This window comes from Toxorhynchites rutilus, chromosome 2 (assembly GCF_029784135.1).
Source record: "Toxorhynchites rutilus septentrionalis strain SRP chromosome 2, ASM2978413v1, whole genome shotgun sequence".
NCBI lineage: Eukaryota > Metazoa > Arthropoda > Insecta > Diptera > Culicidae > Toxorhynchites > Toxorhynchites rutilus.
The window spans coordinates 298,660,287-298,680,998 of record NC_073745.1 but is presented as its reverse complement, the minus strand read 5'-3'; the positions used below and the strand labels follow the sequence as shown (position 1 = coordinate 298,680,998).

The window sequence follows — 20,712 nt, the reverse complement described above, 5'->3', positions numbered from 1 at the left end:
ATCAACTGATTTTCGCTCTATATCACAATGTATGTTCTTTTATCACAGTAATACTGTAGAAAGCATCACATATTTTTGTATTTTATTGGGGTTTTTAATTGAAATTTAAAACACCTTCCAAACATACTTGCTTTAAATCGAATTTATTATCCAGTAAAGTTACTCAAAATTGAATGAAATCGATATAAGTGGTAGCTAATAAATTAAGCTATCTTTTGGTGCAAAAACATTACCATATGGTTCCTGTCCAAAGACATGAAAAATTATCAAAGTTGCTGTTCGATATTTCGAACGCTTGGCCTAAAATGGGTTAATCTTGATCAGAAAGTCAGCAATTATGGTTCTTTGGAGCAAGGTCAATAATTATGGGTACACTCTTATAAAAAAATAGTCGCAAATGAAATATTTAAAGTAAACATAATGATAATTGTAATTTTTGGATGCTGTATATGAAACGGTTAAAAAATGGGAGAGGTAGCGGGCGATTAATTTGACGTAGAATTGATTCATAATATCATTAAAATTTAAAATTTATTCCAAAAGTGGCTAGACAATTTTTATAGGAGAATATTCTCAGCTAAACGAAATCTCCGACCGACATTAAATAAAACTTCAACTTCTCCTTGCGTCTAATTGAATGGCATCAATCACCCTTGAGGATACATCCCTTAGCATAAGTTTTCGTTCCCCGCACACAACGCCACGAACAGGTGAGAAAGTGTGTGATTACGGAGCGCAAAGCCAAAAGACAAAACACCGACGAAAGACACAGAAACGTAAACGCGCTGTTTGTCTGAATCAGACGGCATCGTGTCATCGTCTTCGTGGTTGTGACCGTTTGCCGTGTGTTTTCGGATCGGATCTCCTGGCCTGGCCTGGGTCTGGTCTGGCGCTTTGGAATCTCTCTCGTGCGCTCGCGGGGACCAGTTGCACAGGTACCGCGAGTGCGAACGGTTGCGTTTCGTTCTCTGTTTTCTTGATTAGTACTCCGGTCGGTGTGGCAAGGTACGGGTCTCAGGTGCAACCTCAACACCGAGTAGCTCAACGATCGAAGCGCGATCCGCGAACCAAACATCAGTGTGTTGTGTCGTTATCGCCGTGACTGCGCCGAGAGAAAGAGCATAACATAATATTACTACTATTCATATGGTGAAGAGCTCTTGTTGTTCGTTAAAGCGATGCTTTTTTGTGTATGAATTCGAAAAATTCCAATCGAAAACTCGTTTTGCGTTTTCTTTTTTTTTATGGTTCAAGATAGTGGCTGGAACGAAGGGAAATTATCCGACGGTTGTGTTGGTGTCGTTGTGTTGGTTGATTATGATTAATAGTTGTAACTAAGTTTCGTTGAAGGGAAAAGGTTTTTACCTTTTTGCATTTGCGCGAAACGAGCGCAAGTAGAAAAGCAAGAAAAAAAACGCATGCGTGGTTGGTTTCATCAATGGAGAGAGCCTCGACTGGCGGCGGTGGCGGCGGCTGCAAAAGAGATGCGCTGCTGTCTGTGCTGAAGAAAATCTTAATCCGCTGCTAAACGAGATAGAAAAAAAACTAGTGCCTGTTAAAACCATCAAGAATAGTTTAAAATGTCGTAGAAACTGTTTCCCAGAAACGATCATTGACGCAAGAGTGACCAGAGATGGGATGAGTGTGCCATTATGTGAATAGTGTAATTGCAAAGTGGACGTGGAAAGAGATAAACCAGAGAAGAAAATTATGCGGAAACTAGTGCTTCCCTCTGTCTTGCATTTGTCTCGTTGGTGCAGCGCGCCACAAAATTGCATCTGGAACGGAGCAGTGGATTGGTTATGTTGTTTTTTTTTCTCGCCGCGCTTTCGAGAAAACGAGTGTGGTGTGGTGTTTATTGTGAATGCACTTGGTTGGTTATGCGCCGAGTGCAGTGGCCCTCCTCGGAAAGAGGGGGCTTAAGCCACCTTTCCGAGAGCTCATCGTCCAGACACTACATAAAACCGTTTTGTATATCTCTGTGTATTCATGTTCATCGGGCGCTCGATTCGACGAGAATTACATGCGGACACAAACGGCAGCAGTCTCAACAGCCCTAGGCGATTCTTGAGAATCCATAAGAAAAACAGCGACTTCTTCAGTTGGTACCTTTCAAAACTTATAATTCACTCGGCAGCACAGAGTTATTTCGTGCCTTCCAGCTGAATGCGGCGGCAGAACAACAGCAGGAACAGAGAAAAAAACATCAGCTCCCTTCGATCATCTCCTTGCTAAGCAGAGAATGGATTGGTCGGGATTGTATCACCGAACGATGTGCTTCGTTTTTCAGAAGCCTTTCACGCAAATTTGAATTGTGCGCAGAAAAAAATGATCATTCATGCCACTGGCGGGCATTTTTTGGCTCGATCTGCAAAACAACGATAAGTGGATCGAAAATTTGCTCAAATGAAGAGCGAAGCATTGCTCGAATAGAACGCATATCTATTTATGAAACCGAAATCGTGATTGAATTTCGGTTGCACGCTTTAACAACTTTCCAGTCTATTTGGTGGCGATTGGCAATAAGCGTTACTCACGAGCCAACAGCGCGCATGAAATCGTTTTTAAATATGCTAATGATTAATGATTGTGCGTATCTTTTTGTGCTTAGCTGGAACCGTTGCGCGATCGTTGGATGTCGCGTTCCGTTCGATGGGTTTGAAGTGGTGAAGGGTTTTGCTTCAGTTCGTGAATTTTTGAAAGTTTCGTGTTAGCTTGGTCGAAAGGATCGGGGAGCGGTTGGAAGGCGTGTCTCGGTTGAATTAGTTGACTCTTCGGAGTTCCCGGCTCTCAGGGTCACTCGGGCTTCAGCTTGCGGTTACTTCAAATGTGATAGGTATATTATATATATATATATATATATATACATATATATGTTCATATATATATATATATATATATATATATGTTCATTCTTCCACTACTACAAAAACCGAATACCATTCACCAAAAACACATTCACATAGAGTAATTCCAAATGAAATCGACAAATGACAAAACATGAGTATTTTTGATTCGAATGAAAGTGTGTATTCCGTTTGGGTTAGAGGAAATATGAGTTTTCCACAGCAATTGGGAATTTTTTGACTCAAGCGTAACTTTTGAAAAGGGCGTATCCATTTGAGTTATAGAGTATTGATGGTTGAATATGAAAAAAATGTACACTGAGAAAAAAATTAGTACTCTTTTTTTTATTTACAAAATTAAAATTCAATTTGCAATATACAAAATACATATTTTTTATTTTTATTTTTTATTTTTTCATACCAAATAGAAATCATGCAGAAAATTTAAAAAATTAGCCCAATATGGTAAAACTATTTTTGACGAACTTTCTGGAACATCGATTTTTTAGGAGTTTTCGAAACTTCGATATCTTGTATGTTAACAATCATTTTTAGCCACAAATTATGAATCCTGATGTGATTTAAAACAAAAAATGTTATTATCAATCTCCTTCTAAATGTAGCCATTCTCGAAATACAGTCAACTCTCCCTAACTCGATATCCAAAGGGACCATCGAGTTAGGGAGGTATCGAAATACAGAACATTTTTTCCTAATTTTTTTTATGTCTTAAATTGTCATATATTAGGGTAAGTGTCCCAATTATGGTATTAATTTGAATTTTTGATTCATTCCCTTCAAGTGAAAAAACACCTTTCTCATATAAAAAAAATTTTTTCCAGAATCCTTCAGGAGGTGATAGACGGTTATATTTCACCAAAAAAATCCTTCTACGCATATGTTAGAATTTCAACGATGACCGACTTATAGAACTTTTTCTTTGTTTCGGATTCTGTTGGCTCAAACTGACTGTACATTGAAAAGTTTGCTACGTAATCCGATTTTGTTGCTTTCATTTGAAAGATGAGAAAATTTAGTACAGGATATAGTAGTGGATTAAAATAACATTTTTGAAGTGGAAAATTTAAAATTTTTTTTTATTTGTAATTATTAATTTTATCCTAAAAATTCATACTAAACTTGATTGTTTCTATCAATTAAATTAAAGCTCTCTAACCTCTCTACAATTTGTTCTTTGACGCCCAACTTCTATCTCTCTTAATTTCGCTGCAATATCGATATAAACAATTCCTGTTGAAGAATCAATCAAAATCTTCAAAAATCGCGATTTTTAATCCACTGTACTTATAAAAGCCACTTAAATTTCACCTTAATGCTGAAAGGTTAATTTTTTTTCTTGAAATTATTCATATTTGATTCATAAAAAAAACTTTTTTTTCAAACTGTATACAATCGAGTCCTAAATTTTACATAATCGAATCATATATAATCGAGTTTGTATATAATCGAGTCCGACTTGCATGAGGCACTAGGTTAACAAAGAAAATATTGATTAAGTATGTTAATCAAACTGAATTGTAACGATCACGCAGGAACTGTTCAATCACAAAGAAATGTTCGAATAGTTTCACAGGAACATTTTCAGTTGATTTCAATATTCCGGACATATTCTTCAGGTTTGATTTAACGTTCGAATTAACATCTCAATAGAACTACTATCTTCAGCGTTTTTCTCAGGTTTTTCAACACTTTCTAGTATATCGGTATCTGGTATCAGATCACAGCAAATCACGTTTTGGTCCTTTTTGCACTAATTAATAAAAGACATTGAGCAATCGAACGGTATTGTACCGTCGACATCGCTCACGACACATTAATTATGCCAGCGGAATATCACTCCCGTCCATGTTGGTTGTGCTTTAAAGTTAGGATTTCCCAGTTTCTGGACATATTCTCAAGCCATATCCCGAAGAATAGAAGAGGGGTAAATTATTTTGTCTAGCTTGTCAAGACAAAAATTCATTGACCGCTCCAGCTTCTCGATTCTGACCAACCTTATATGCTTTTGGTTTAGATACAATTTTCCATTCCGATTCCATTTTTACTTTAGTTTGAGTAGTGTTGATACCGCACTTTGTGCAATACTGAAATTATTTGCAGCTTCAGACCCCTTCCGTCCATATTTTTCGACCTGCTCGATGATGCTCAAACCTTGCGCAATGGTTAGCGTTTTGATTGTTCGCTTGAAAGGTTTCTCGTGGTTTTCAATATTTGAAAAGAAATTGTTTGATGACACGAACACTCCGTCTTCACTTTCAAGGGCAATTGAAATCTGAGGTAATAACGCACAAAAACATGTACGCGAAAATCAATCGAGTTAGGGAGGTGGAAAAATACGCTTGAGTCAAAAAATTCCCAATTGCTGTGAAAAACTCATATTTTCTCCAACCCAAACGGAATACACACTTTCATGGGAATCAAAAATACAAGTTTTTAAAATCTGAATTTTTAGGACGATTTCATTTGGAATTGCTGCATATCAAAACCCCGAATCATTGATATATAAATCTTAAATCTTATTAAAATCGTATGAATCTCAGGAATTGTATAACATTTTTCTTCCTTTTATACGAATAAATAGCTCAATGTTATTGTGCAATTACTAATTTTTGCAGTTTCAAGGTTTTTTTTTTTTTTTTTATCTTCGCTTATTTTTCGTCGGCCTATTTCCGCCACTTTAGTGCCAATCACCGACATCAGGGAGGCGACTCCACCTGTTCCTACCTATCAGACTCAACAACTCATGAGCCGGGCCAACTTCTTTTACTTCCGCTCCGAAGGAAGACGTAACCAGAGATTTTTCGCCTCAGAAAATCCCAACGACGCCAGCTGGGATTGAACCCAGGCCGATCGGATTGTGAGGCTGTTACGCTAACCATACAACCACTGGCGCCGTCTGTTTCAAGGTTTGTTTTATTAGTTTCATCAGTTGGATATTAAACCAATCTCTTCAGTCTACAGAAAATATTGATTTTATTCAATTTCGAAAAAGTGAGTGAGGGGAAGAGTCTGGCTGGGTATGGAAATAAAATTTGTCTCGATTTCAAATCACCGCCACCACGGAAAATAACCAAATAAGAAATTTTGGCAATTTTTGTAAGACTCTACACGATCCACCATGGGATCGATCCATGGCGGAAAACGTATTTTTAACCTTTTTTTTCACGCCATTCTCGTTTCAAACTACAAAAAAAAAGATTTTCGATGAAAATTGTTTTGACGATATTCTCGATACGGCATGGAAAGTTGTACTTTCAGTACTTAGTAACGTGTAGCGTGAAAATAACGAATGAGCGCGTTTTCCGCAATACATCCTATGGTAGACAATACAGGGAAACTTCGATATAACGTACACATTTCCAAAGAGCAGAGGAAAATTTTATTGATTTTTTTTTAAAGAACAATGAACTATCTGTATTGTGATGCTAAACATGTCTTGTACCTTTAATCAATCCCGAAACACAGCTGGTTTTGTGATTGTTATAAATTTCCTCGAACAATGCAGATACATTTTTAAAAATGGATTGGAGCACTGGATTGGATTATCATTTCTCAAAGTTTTGTCACTTTCTTTTTTTGCTTTAGCAGTGATCTTAATGTTTTATCAGACACTGTACACTATTCCCACATTCTATAAACGCACCCCCACTTTACGCAAATAACAATGTTTACGCTTTAATCAGCATGTGTACCATATGCCACCGTGTAAGTATTAGTGAATCATATATATTCCACATTGAATAGTGATAGTGTGTTCGTTGCATCTGTCAGAAACACGATATATCTGTTCTCGAAGCTCCCATTTTTATAAACGCAGTGAGCAAATGCAGGCAATCTTTTGAATTTGAATAAATTTTCTCGATCGTATTGCTTGAAAATGCCAAAAGGAAGTGTTCTAAGTGGAAGAGAAAGGGGAATGGTCGAAGCCTACCGACGAGAAAAGGTGCCTCTTCGTGAAATTGCTCGTAGACTCAGTAGATCAGATTCGGTGATAACAAAACTTCTTGAAGAATCCGAGAAAGTATACAACAACCAAACGAAAGGCTAAACAAATAAAGCTGTCGGCGCGGGGTGAACGCAGAATTGTGAAATTGGCGTCGAATTCAACAATATCGGTGACGAAGATCAAATCTGAGCTGGATCTACCTGTTGCGGATGAGACTATTCGTAAGGTTTTGCACTCCAGACGAACAATAATTCAATCTAAAATGCACAATCCGAATCTAATACCAGATTACAAGCAAAAACGTTTGGATTTCGCAAAAGTGAACATGGCTCGTCAGTGGGACACGGTAAAGTCTTCGTTATTTCCTGTATTTTTCTCAGATAAATGTTACAATGCGATTACAAGAGCTCAAGAGATTACTATTAGAGCTTATGATTTTTATTTATTCATCTTCAGGTTATTTTTTCTGATGAGAAAAAATTCAATCTGGATGGCCCCGATGGATTTACGGGATATTGGAGAGATTTGCGGAAGGAACCAATGTACTTCTCAACACGAACACAAACTTTGGTGGAGGATCTTTGATGGTTTGGATCGGATTTTGCACAAAAGGAAAGCTCAACCTAGCATTCACATCTTGCAAAATGAGTTCGCCAGACTACATAGTGGTCTTGGAACAGCTTGATTCCATTCAAAGCGAAGTATCATCGCCAAAAATTCGTGTTTCAGCAAGATAATGCTAGTATTCACACGAGTTCAGTGACAAAATCCTGGTTTGAGTCCCGAAAAATTGAACTGATGTGGTGGCCAGCCCGCAACCCGGATCTGATTCCCGTAGAAAACATCTGGGGAATAATCGTGCGACGAATCTACGCCAACGGAGAGCAGTATAACAGCATTGCTGAACTAAAACTGGCAATTTCGGCGACCTGGGAAAATTTTGAGATGGAAACTATAAAGAACTTGGTCAAAAGCATGCCCAACCGGATTTTCCAGGTGATAGAGCGTGGCCGAAGACCAACTGACTACTAAAATGCAGAAATTTGTCAACCCATTGAGTAATACAACGTTCCACACCTTAAAACAGCCGGTGCGTTTATAGAAAGTCTTTTTTTAAAGATGGACAGATGGACATCCATAATCACATCCAATGCATGATGGAACGTGAAGGGAAGAATATTGAACTCTTTTTTATATTGCTTTCTCTTTTTGTACTATTTCAGTTGCACTGAGTTACACAAACACTGAGAGAGAGTGAAATTATTCCTCTCGCGAGCGATAATATTATTCGTATATTATGAACACTGTCCATATCCCCCCACTACATGTCCATTATACCCGCACCGAGAAAAATGTTCTACTTTTCGGCTTGCTTTATTTTCGGTAAAAAATATGGAAAAACACATTTTTATAAAACATTTGGCCAGTTATTTCGAAAACCAGTATATTGAACTGTAAGAAACTGCTTTTAAATTTTTAAAAACATGAGTTTCCAAAGATACAATTGAAGTTTTCCTTAACATGTCCGTCTTACCCCCATCTCCCCTACAGATTATGGGATTGTAAAGTATAGTATAACAAGCAAATCTTAGAAAATTTCCGATTCGATTGGTATGCAAATCATTAAAACCCGTTCGCAGCAAGAATCGTTATTAACGTTAACTTTATTTCATAAAAACGTGATCGGTTTTCTGATTTGACACCCTCAATGTAAGACGTAGTCCTACGTCAAAAATATATATTAAACACTCCTCGTACGTGACTATAACCTTGCGGCAGAACATTTTTTTCATCCGATGACGAAAATTCTACAAAGCAGAGACTTGAGTTTTCTTATACTCTATTGAAGTAAAACACACGTATACGATATTGGTCGATTCTTTTATAATATTGATCGAAACTTTTAGTATACAAATCCGTCGGAACTTAAATTTCCACAGTCCTTCACATTCACAACCACCATCACGTCCGGCGACAGAACAAATCGGGCAGGCATGTCGTTTATCTGATTTTTGGGCAGGTGTTCACGTTCGAATGGTTTTCGACGGGATTTGAAATCGTTTACTGTATAATCAATTTCCGTACACCATTCCTTTTTTTGCCCCATTAATTAAACTTTTAGATACGTACGATGAACAACTCATAGGTGACAAATATATGCGACAGCGATTTCGTTTCCATTAAACACTCGACGAAGGAATATTACAGGTGGACATTGCTGAACTTTATATTTTTTAGGGATATTTCAACCTACAAAATTTTATTTTTGTCCACTACACACGTAGCAAACATGTGCAAGTAGGAGGTTCCAGAACTAAAAACATTAAGATAGCTTTAAGATAAGGTCTATTCTATCCCGGATTGTAATTTATCTCACGATATTACAACTTTTCTAAAATCCCAAAAAATTTCCAATGCGCCTTGCTCCTTTTTTTTCATTGTCGAGTTGACATATAAAAAATATTGTAACTCGCGTACAAAACCTATGAAATCACTTCAGTTTGACACAACCCAAATGTAATTTCAGACCCAATAATTTAAGTAAAGGCGATAGGTGCATATCTAATATGTCATCTCAAGAAAAGATTAGACATCGAACCGACACCAGCACCTCTCTACATTAGCCGCACAGTCACCTATCACAACCGCTTCAGGACCGAGGACAGCGGCGATTCGACGATTAAACACGCCTATCACAACGATCAGCTTACGACGAAATCCCCGCTCAATTGCTCCCTCCCGAAATCCGATTCGCGGATTACGGTTTGGTGACTTTCGCTTTTGCGCTACCTGTTCCCAAAATCGGGTCCGATAATCCACCCAGTCCAGTTTTTGGCGCTATAAAATAATCTCCTCTCTCTCTTCCCTCCATACTGTTTTTTTTCTGCACACCGCCATCGACTCACGATGCGACGTAATTTATTATTTCATACTGCCAGCGGAGAAATATAAGCCCTCAAATTAGAGAGACGATCGCAGGCACGCAGGTGAGAGATGCGCTCATAAACTGTGTGCAACCCATCCCTCGGCGGCGGCGGCTCTCATTGCGCGAGGGACAGGTGCCTGGCAGCAGTTCCTTCCCGCCATCATCGCCATCGCCGTTTGCAACTGACTTCGTTTTACGCTTAACGAAAGCTGTGCATTGCGCACACGGAACGTCACGGAAAATAGAGATCTGTTTTTTTTGCTGCTGCTGCTGCTGCTGCTTCATCTCATGACCGTCATTAAGACATATAATTTCATCTCCGACCGAGACGAGGGTGCCCCACGCTGGAAGTGCTGCTCTTTCTCCAGAGCCAAGCGAATTGTTCCGCCCCAATCGAACTGCACCGAATCTATGTTAATTACTCACTGTTGGGAAAATTGGCTTTCTATGCATTTGCTTGCGCGGTAGGAGCTCACCTTTTTTTTTCATCAACCCCCTTGAAAAAAGAAAGGGTACGCATGTGGGGTCGTGTGTGTAATTGGGGAGTTTTAACAAAGTGTGCAAATTGGAGGATCTGTTTTTTTTCTGGTGGCGCTGCGGCGATAATTTAGATGAATTATTTTTACACCTTTTTCAATAACGGTGATTTCACACTGGATCGGTTCGAATGTATGCTCTCTTAATTTAGAGATCGAAGCAGAGCAATTGTTCGGGTTTTCTATATTCGTGTTAAGACGTGTGTTTTTAAAGTAATGTGTATCATTAAATCAGCATGTTCGAAAATGAATGGTAGCGAAACAACGGTAATGGAGAGTAGTAATACGATCCAGCAATTATAAAAATAAATTGAGAGGAACAACTATAGTTGCTAAAAGACAAATCAATTGAATTAGATTTTCGATCAATTGCACTCATTTGTTCATTTTGCACATTCGATCAATTGCACTCATTGCAGAAGCTGAGCACATAATTATAATTTTACACTAGGGAAAAATCAATAAAAAAAACTACAGGAAATAAATAATACTATATCAACAACAATGGAGATAAATATGTGAACATTGTACATCAACATAAAAATTGTGATCTTCGTTTTTTTTTCAAATGAGGTATGAACAAAAACATAACCAGTAAATAGGAAAATTGAGCTAAAAAGATAAGATTAAAAATATTGATTCTCCAGGTGTCTTGTAATTCTTCTAGGTGATAATTCTAGAAGTTCTTTTTTCAAACATTTATTTCTGATGGCCTATGTCTGATTCGTAGCAACTACATCGATTTCGATGATCGAGATATCAAATTAAGGGCAATGAACCTATATTTTTGATAAAATATTATCCTCGCAAAAAAAAGCAATTGGTTTTCATAATTATTGATTGTATTTGGCGCAATATTTTTTTATATATTTTCATGAAAGCTGAGGATTTCTTACATAATATATCCAGAAATCAAATAGGTGTTTTTTCCGTTTTTCAGTTACGATGAAGAACAAAATGACCGCTTTTTATGAAAATCTGAATTCAATTATTCGAATGTACGCAAGTCAGCCCTTTTTTTATTTAAATCGTTTATTTTTACAGGCTCAGTTACATAGGTTTAAAGGAGCCGAACTCCTTACTGTATTGTTACTAGTATATATACATTTTTCCTTAATTCTAATGTTAATAATATAGGAAACCGATTACTCGCGGTCGACTCGAGTTTAGAAGGGTGACATATTTTCTTCAGGAAAAGAAGGGGATATGAGGATATGTTGACAAAGATCACACTCACACTCTCAATCACACTTATCACACTCAATTCTTAAACCTATCTTGTATCTAATATGTATTTACATTTCATCTTATTCTTAAGAAGGGATCCGATCTCTCACAAAGGAAAAGGAAAAGGAAAAACTAAGGGTATAAGGACAATCACACACGAAGATCGATAGTTTTAAGGAATACATATATTTGGGACATGTAATCAAGGTCTAACCGAGCCAACACGTCTCTCACCGGCACCATGGGCTGCCTTCCTCGGGCCGAAGGGTGACTACTAAATTCGATCTGGCGACAAGATACAGCTTGCACGACCAAACAACGTGCTCGATGTCGTGGTAACCTTGGCCACAAACACAAAGATTGTTGTCGGCAAGATTAATACGAAAGAGTAGCGCATCTAACGAACAGTGATTGGACATGAGTCGAGAGAAGGTGCGAATAAAGTACCGACTCAAGTCCAGACTTTTGAACCATGGTTTGAGGCTTACCTTAGGGATAATCGAGTGGAGCCACCGGCCCAATTCATCTTCGTTCCATTTGCGTTGCCAGTTAACTATGGTATTTTTGCGGACTAAAGAATAAAATTCATTGAAGGCGATTTGACGCTGATAAATATCGCCTTCAATTGCACCTACCTTTGCTAATGAGTCAGCCCTCTCATTACCCGGAATTGAGCAATGTGAAGGGACCCAGACAAAGGTAATGACATAACAGCGTCTGGATAAAGCACTCAAAATTTCTCGTATTCTCTCAAGGAAGTACGGCGAGTGCTTTTCCGGATAGCTTCGACCGAGCTAAGGATAGCTTCGACCGAGCTAAGACTATCCGTTACAATGTAATAGTGTGCAATAGGTCGTGAGGCGACGCTGTCTAGTGCCCAGTGTATTGCTGCCAATTCAGCAATATACACTGAGCAGGGATTCTGAAGACTGTGAGAGGTGCTAAAAAATTCGTTGAACACTCCAAATCCTGTGGACTCATTCATAGAGGACCCATCAGTAAAGTACATATTATCACAATTGATATCCCCATACTTTGCATCGAAGATCGTTGGAGAAGTCAGCCCTTGTGTGCAACAATTTTATTGAAGTACGTTTACTATGGTGTTATTGAGAAAGAATTCTTCACTTCACTTGGAAACTACTTTCAATCCTAACGATGACATTGCTAAATTATTTACATATACACATTTTTACACACGATTAAACGTGTGACTCAACGTCGAAAAAAAAAGATCAATGGGAATGTTCATTCTATAGATGAATCATCAATATATACTGGCCAGTAAGACCTATTAAGGAAAATATTTCATTTGATCATTGGAATAATCCTATATCTATACACTATGAAACCGGTTTTTTTTTCATTGAAAATACACGTTTGTTGTTCTCGAATGGTAGAAAATATTTTATTTATTCAGTAAAGACCATTAGAAGTTGCACACAGTGTTGCCTCATTTTAACCTGTACCAGAGGGGTTAAAAATCTTTCTCATCGATACTTTTCTTTCTAAAAATCTGTACCAAAAATTGGTATCATCGAATATATTCGTTGTAGAGAAAAAACTATTTGATTAGCATGAAATCTAAAAAAAAAACTCATTTATTTACTACAAATACTACATTTACATTTGCTAGTCATTCGTGTGTTTGATGATGTTTGACGATGCGAATTCATTCAGACGATCGTTGTAAGGAATGCCGTCCTTATGAAACTAATCAATTATTGTTAATTATTTTATTAACAGCAGCACCAAGCGATACTACGGCGTAAAGGTCGTCATGTGTCTTAATGTTGCTTTGTTCAAATGTAAGAAATTACACACGTGTAAAAAATCTGTTGCCATACAAATGAAACACAAATTTCTGCATTACTCGAGAATTAATCAAGCAAATGAAACCAAATTTGGCATGTGGAGGTTTCAGGGTGCAATAAAGGTTTTTATGGTGGTTGGATACTCCTCCCCTTCTCTTAGGAGGGGCTGCCATACAAATGAAACACAAATTTCTGCACTACACGAAAATTAATCAAGCAAATGAAACCAAATTAGGCATATTGAGGTTTTAGGGTGCCATAAATGTTTCTATGATGGTTAGACTCTTTACCCCCTTCTCCAAGGGGGGGGGGAGGACTGCCATACAAATGAAGCATACATTTCTGCATAATTTAATATGGTGGTTAGACACTCCAGCCCCCTATCTAAGGGGGGCTGCCATACAAACGAAACACAAACTTCTGCATAACTCGAGAACTAATCAAGCACAATTTGGGATGTGAGGGTTTTTGGGTATGAGAAATGTTTCTATGATGATATGATACCCTCCGTTCTCTGGAATGGAGAGGGGGTCCCATAAAAATATTACAAATATTTGAACCAAAAATATTCCAACCAAACATGACAATTGAAAATTTTCGGAAAACTCTGAAGGAAAAAGGGAAAATTCGGAAAATTAAATTCCCTTATGTTCTGCAATTACATAGTGACAAGTGCTGTTAGTTCATTTGATGTTTGAACTAGCGAAATTGATCTTTGTTCGAAACTGGAAATGGATTTTAATGTGATGAAGCGCACTCCTATATCTTCTTCTATCGATACCAATAAAAAAGTTTCGCCGAATGTGTTGATAAGAGCAGAACTTGAGGAAGGAATTGCCCGAAATTAGGGTTTTTTTTATTCTTTCATATTTTCTGTATAAAACATTTATTCCATGTAACGAAGGAACATGTTATTTACAAGTGGTTGAAAAATCTTGAACGAGAACTGTGTCTGAAAATAATCTGATATTATAATGATGAGTTTGTTAGAAATACTAGGAATTTTACAGTAAAAGGTAAATTCAGTGGGGTCGATTAGAAGATCAATCAATGAACAGTTCTACGACTGGACCCATGAAATTGTTCATAGTAAGAAAACGTGAATGTTTGAAGGTATTGATAACAAAAAACAAATTTCGGGCGGGACGAAGTTTGCCGGGTCAGCTAGCTCCAGATAAATCTGTACGTGTGGCAACACTGGTTGCACATATTTTATATATTTTATTAGAATTGAAGAGGTACGGAATAGTAAACGAAAGGAGCCAAGACTTGTGAATAAGCCGTATGTGGTAGTTTATCCCAATTAGGTAGCTAAACCGTTCCCCTGACCGGACTTCCTCGTTGTGACCGGGCATTGTCATCAAGAAACATAACTCTGTGTTGTCTTTTTTGACATTCCAGCCTTTTTTTTTTGGAGCAGGTCACGGTTCAATTCGTTCAATTCTTTATGGTAACGTTCATTTTTATCAGATTCAGCGGCTTCCGGCATATTCAAATATTTTCTGTGGCTTTCCACGTTTTTCGTTCCTCACATCAATCTTCCCACTTTAAAACTTTGTGAACCACACTTAAATTGTGATTCGCTGAGAACATGTTCGTCGTAAGCTTCCACCTTACACCTTCCAACATGCTATGCGAATCGTTTTCGGATTTTTTTTGTAGATTATAGCAAAAATCAACGATGTTCGCACCACCATTTTTGAGTTAAAAAAATGAAACTTCTGATATTTTGATGTCATAAAACTAAAATATGACGACTGATATTATTTTGAAACTTTGAAATCAGCATTCATAACTGGTAATGTGTGAATTCCTTTTTCATGTTTTTACACATGGTACATCAATTCAGGAGCTCTGAATACACGTGTATTTTTTTTTCTACTAAACCCTCCACTTCTATTCACACGTAAGGTGAGCAGTGAGCTCCTTGCCAGGGGACTCCCTGAACACAACCGATAACAAAATTATAACAAATTAAGAAAATTGGAACTAAATGGATGAGCATAATTTACGAAACTCTAAACAATGGAGGAAACCTGAGTAGGGGACCCGTGGGTAGTACGGACAGTGGGGGTAATATGGACAGGAGGTTGATTTGTATAGTTACATTTTGAATTTCAGATTCCTGTTAATGAGAACACCTTCTACATGTTATTCTATAACATTAAAGCCATCCTATGGCACTGAATACTGATCAAAAGTGGAAAAGGGAAACAAAAATCGAAAATCATGCATGATTCCGCATGTGGATGTAATTTTAGCTGCTTCGATATTAAGTATTTTGAGTGGTTTAATATCAAAATTCAATTCGCTGATGGTTATATTTCGGATTGTAAGTTAACAAAGAAGCGATATTAGGCATGTATGGAAAAGTAAACTTATTTTTGAGTGGAAAATTTAAATTATTGAAATAATTGTACTGGTGGAGTAAAACGGCCAGTTGCCAGTTAGAGAGAGATGGACTGTGGAAAGTCTGTTTAATCTATACCTAAGGAATGTCCTGCGTCTTAAATGGAAATCAAATCGCCAAATGTGGACTGTTTAGAAGCTGACTGGAACCAAACGCAAAATAGTTGAGAGTCTGTCCGTTTATACTGCTGAAAAGCACGATATCACTTCTAGGTGGATTAATTTGATTTTTCCATCATTTAACGGACATTCGGGATGAGTTCAGTTGAATAACATTATTCCTCTCGCGATCGATAAACCTCTACGCTTCATATATTACAAAACTGTCCATATTACCCCCACTATATGTCCATATTACCCGCATCGAAAGAAAAGTTGTACTTTTCGGTTCTGTTTTAATTTCAGTGAAAAACATTGAAAAACACTTCCTTTTAAAATATGTGGCCAATTAGGTAGAAAAACAGTATATTGAATTGCAAGAAACTGCATCAAAGCTGCATATAATTGAAGTTCTTCTTAACATGTACTTATAGAGTGGATCAAGATGCTTTGAAAGAAGCACAGTTGAAAATAACGAAAATAAAATTGAATGCTAGATTACGGTTTTCACTTAACAATCTATAACAAACACAACATAAAAGGTAATAAAATTGAAAATGAAAAAATATAATGTTATGATTAATTAATAACTGCGTGATTTGCTCTTTTAGAAAACAATTGATATAAATTCATTTTAAAATAATAATTTAAAATAGTTTATAAGGTCAAGTTAACTCGTTAAATGTCGCGTGGTAGCTTATTATATTTAGTAAAAACCAAATTAGAATGCGTACGGGATCTTGAAAAGATGAATGGCTTGTCTGGTGGCGTGAGTCCGATGAGACGTATCCTTATCTAAGTTATGTAGCATTCCTGGGTTGTATAGAACATGTGAAAACACACTCGCCGGTTTCTCCGCGCGGTTTTCGCAATGACAATTTGCTGCGGGAGATTGGTGTAAACATACAAAGTGGTCTTTCGATGATTTCAATAGCTGTCATCATTATGCTATATTTTGTGGAGCTGATGAATTGCTATCGGGTTTTTCGAAATCTAATGTAAAAGTTTTATTTTTTAAATAAAACAAAAACGGTTTTGGATATCATCAATCGTTGTTGGCATAGACTTGACGTAGCCCCACAGGAAATAGTCTAACGGCGTCAAATCGCATGACCGAGGCGGCCGATTGACTGGGTCATTTCGTGAGATAACACGCTCACCAAACTTGGTTTTCAATAAATCGATTGTTAAATTCGTTGTGTGGCTTGTGGCGCCGTCCTGTTGAAACCACATGTTGTCCAAGTCCATATTATCTAATTCGGGCCAGAAATATACGGTTATCATTGGGCGGTAGCGATTCCCATTCACAGTAACCTTGATCATCACGGAGGAAGTACGGCCCAATGACGCCGCCGGACCATAAACCGCACCATACCGTATTTTTTCCGGGATACAATGGTGACTCATGAGCAGAGCTTGGAAATATTGAGCTTGTTAAGCAACATTGAAAATATATTTTTATCAGTGTAACGCGCTAATTTTGCTTGTCGATGCTACTGTCATTCATTCGACGGCAAACAAATTTACAACTGTGTTCATTCATATTCATTCTGTGCTCTCTGAGCTTTCCTTAAAGCTCGAGTCATGAGAATTCATTCACATTCATTCATTGCCATTGAATTGTCAGGAATGTTCTGACTGTTCATTTTCAATATCCCGATATGTGTGTGATTTTCTCATTAAGTCAGTGCCTTGCTTATTCAGTTGTTTTTGAAGTTACTCCGAGAGGGCAACGCAGATCGGTGGCGCAAGCGGAAATGCCAACAAAAGAGCAAGATCTGCATGCACACTCACAGCTAAGGATTGCTTAGGCTTGGACGGCGAGGGGGCATTCTGCAGAATCGATCCAAGCAGCGAATGCAAACTATGTCAGCCAAAGCTAGATGTTGGCAATTTCATCCGCTAATCCTATAGCATAGTTTGATCCGTTTGCAAAAGGAAGCTCGAAATATTCCCATTGCGGTCGTGTCTTGGACACCACCATTTTATGTTCGTGTGTTCAGAATAAAAAAAAAATTAAATGTTTGAAATTTGAGTCAAGACGGTATTTTTTGCATCGCAATTCTTCTTTTGAAGCATTTCTGACAAGTGGATTTGGAACTGCATATTCACTATGTAAAATGAAAGCAATTTAACTGAGACGGAAACCTTGCATGCTTGAACAATTTAATTTATTGTCACTATTATGAGCATTCTGTGCTTTCTTATCTTCCTCAACGAATTTCTCCGTTTCGTCAGTGTCCGAGAACGATGCTGATAGTGAATTAACTAGTATGTTAATGTCAATGAATGACAAAACTAGGGATATTTTGTTTTGCTCACATTCCGTGAACGCAGAACGGAACGAAAAACAGAATGAAAAAAAATGGATGAATCAACTGTGAGTGGCTTGCTGTGATCGTGAGGTCTGGCGTTGGTTCATTTTCGGTTTCCTGAATGCAATGGTATATTGATCGAATGTGGCCGGAAATTCAGCTGAAAAGATTGATGTGATACAGATATTTCCAAGCACTGCTCATGAGACTGATTTGGGTCTTCCTCAATTGATGCGCCAGCGGCAGCAATATCCTCGACACTACGGGCATTTCTTTGTCTCACTGGCACGGGAACATTTTGTACTGTGCCTGTGGATTCAAATTTTTCCACTAGACGCTCAATTGTTGATCTGGCAGGACGATTATGACGACCATAAATTGGACGTAGCGCTCTTAAAGTTGAGGCCATTTACTCCGAATTTCGGTAGAAAAATTTTAATAATCTCAGCTCGTTGTTGGATCGTATATCTTTCCATTATGAAATGGCAAACCTTTCTGAAGAGAAATGTCAAGAGAGCGGGAAAAATATGACGTCGTTTGCTGTCCCTGTACTCATGAGGTCCTCGGCCAGTGAGTACCCCATCAATGAAAACAAATTGTAAACGGAAGGAGCCAAGTCTTGTGAATAAACCGCATGTGGTAGTTAATCCCAATAAGGTAGCTAAGTCGTTTCCCTGGCCGATTTTGCTCAGTGTGAGGGGTCATCGTCATCAAGAAAAATCACTTTATGTTATCTTTTTGACATAGGACTACGTCTTACATTGAGGGTGTCAAATCAGAAAACAGGTCATGTTTTTATAAAATAAAGTTAAAGTTAATAATTATTTTCGCTGCGAACGGATTTTAACGATTTGCATCGAATCGGAATTTTCTAAGATTTGTTTGATATGCTATACATCACAATCCCATAGTCTGTATATGGTTTAAATTAATGAAAATTGGAAGCATTCCCATTTCCCCATACATTTGTTATGTCCATTTGTGGGCTTTCCCGAACAGAGCTGTCAATAATGAGCAACTCATAAATATTTGCGAAATAAAATCCACGCTTGCATAGTATGAAAGCAGTCGCTAGCGTATAAGTATTGTATCTCCTCTGAGGAAAATTCTCAGAATCTTTCTGTGCCCGAAACAAAAAAGGTCGCTTGTTCTGCTCGTTTTGTGTTTTATGTTTCCCCTCGAGGTGTGAACGCTAGCGAACATTTCACATGAAGTGTGTTTCGATGTTTCATTTTTGTCGCTGCAACATCTGATAGACGCGTGTTTGATGCTTGTTGAATGTCGATGAACGAAGATACATCTCATTAAATATTCAGTGCAATGCGTGCATTGATATGAAGAAACAAATTGCGACATATGACCAATTAGTGTATTGTTCTCGCAATGGCAAGAAAGAATCGTTGCTTCCTCGAAATGATTCTACAAAACCACGCAAACCATTGAAGCTTTTCAAGGTCCCGTAGCTTTTTACTGAAGAGTTATTTATGAAATTTCGACGTATTCGCAAATAATATCCGAAATGATAAACCAACAAATTAAAAAAAAAGATTGCGTAGTCCTACTTCCTAAGCGGTCGTGTCTCGGATACAACCCCTTGATTTTTTTTTCATATTCCGGTCGTTTTTTGGAGCAGATCACGATTGTTTCCGGTAACGTTCATTTCAAACAGATTCAGAGGTTTTCGGCATCTCCAAACACTTTCGGTGGTATCCACTTTGAACCACCCATAACATTGCGATTCGCTGAGAACTTCCACCAACATTCTGTGCGAATCGGTTGCGGATTTTTAATTTATAGCAGAGAGTTGAGCTTAAAAATAACAAAAAAAAAGTGCTACTCTCCCATACTGGTAAAGCATTTGTATAATACATGGCAACATAAGAGCAATATGAGAGAGCGAAACAAGAGAAACATTGCAAATTAGCTTGCACTAACCATTTCCGCATGCTTTGCAACATACATGGTCCACGTTTGAAAAAGATACAGATTCACGTTTATTCTTTCCTTTTTTACTCTTAGAAAATACTTTCCATGCATACTTTTAAGATCCAACTTCATTTTATACTGTGGTGTAATATTCTCACTTATTTGCACAACAGCACCAGTGTTTATGTGGATAGCGTAGTCGTGTAAAACAGCCTTATATTCCAACCGGCCTTGATTCAATCCCTGCTAGGGACCGCTTGGATTTTTGACGTGGGACTACGTCCAACCGGAATATATGGGGGGTTAATTGAAAACCTAAATGAAAATCAGAACATGTAAAACGTCAAGCGCTATCTAAACACCCTAACTGTCCGGTTTTGATTAGCCCGATTCACGGTTTCCCCAACACAGACTTCAAAACAAACTAGCCTGGGGAAATCTGCATTGCAAATACATGAAAGTTGGGGGAATTAGAGATGGGCAAATCAGCTCATCATGGTGAGCGGCTCAGAGCCGTCCAGCTCATACAAGTGAGCTGCTCATTCGGAACAGCTCTTCAGCTCAATTGAATTTTGCGGCTGTCCACACAACTGCATAACTACCATGGGACATTTTATAGTGTTCATTTTCTTAATAGACGGAAATCA

General features: G+C 37.8%; 1 protein-coding gene across 10 annotated transcripts in view; it reads left to right on the top strand.

Annotated features, from left to right (window-relative positions):
• LOC129765348 (protein prickle-like) overlaps positions 1 to 20,712 on the top strand; it is a 174,977-nt gene that overhangs the window by 79,535 nt on the left and 74,730 nt on the right. Inside the window, exon 1 of one of the 10 annotated variants that reach the window (XM_055765545.1) lies at positions 916 to 1,005. The exons of 6 other annotated variants lie outside the window; for them this stretch is intronic. The gene's annotated coding sequence lies outside the window, so the exon portion shown is untranslated. Of the gene's footprint in view, positions 1 to 915; positions 1,307 to 1,469; positions 1,664 to 20,712 lie in introns of those variants that run through there. 3 more of the 10 variants (XM_055765543.1, XM_055765544.1, XM_055765546.1) reach the window with 3 other exon arrangements.